The sequence below is a fragment of the Triticum dicoccoides genome, chromosome 7A, assembly GCF_002162155.2.
Source record: "Triticum dicoccoides isolate Atlit2015 ecotype Zavitan chromosome 7A, WEW_v2.0, whole genome shotgun sequence".
NCBI classification, from domain to species: Eukaryota; Viridiplantae; Streptophyta; class Magnoliopsida; order Poales; family Poaceae; genus Triticum; species Triticum dicoccoides.
The window spans coordinates 14,569,304-14,569,899 of NC_041392.1; positions in this window are offsets into that span (position 1 = coordinate 14,569,304).

Here is a 596-nt window from a genome sequence, read left to right on the forward strand (position 1 = left end):
AATAAAGTGTAGACTACAATTGTTGTTAAACAAGAATTATTACTGTTTTTATAAAAAAAATATTACTGTTTCATATTCATATTCATTTTCTAAAAAATTATTACATGCAACAAAAAATAAAAATAAATTACTTATGGCGCACCTCTGGCTGGTGCGCCATTGCTATTTACAAAAAAAAAAGATTACTAATGGCGCACCTCTGCCTGGTGCGCCATTGCTATGTAAAGAAAAGATTACTAATGGCGCACCGACCGCTGGTGCGCCATTAGTAAGATTCCCCCTAGCTAATTCCCTCCCTCTCGCCAGATCCCCTTTGTCCCTCTCCCTCGCCAGATTCACTTCCCCCCGCTGCCCCGACCCACGCCGCCGCCGCCACCGCGCCCCCACCACTGCAGCTCCTGCCCTGCCCTCCGTCGCCGTCGCCGACAGCCCCTTCCCTCCGTCTCCGTCGTCGCCCCCAGTCAGCCCCTGCCCTGCCCCCCATCACCGTCTTCGAGGAAGGGCTAGCGGAAGCAAGAAGGCACCGCAGCCTCCTCGACGCGCCGCCTCCTCCTCGACGTGCCGCCTCCTCGATGCGCCGCCTCCTCCTCGACGCG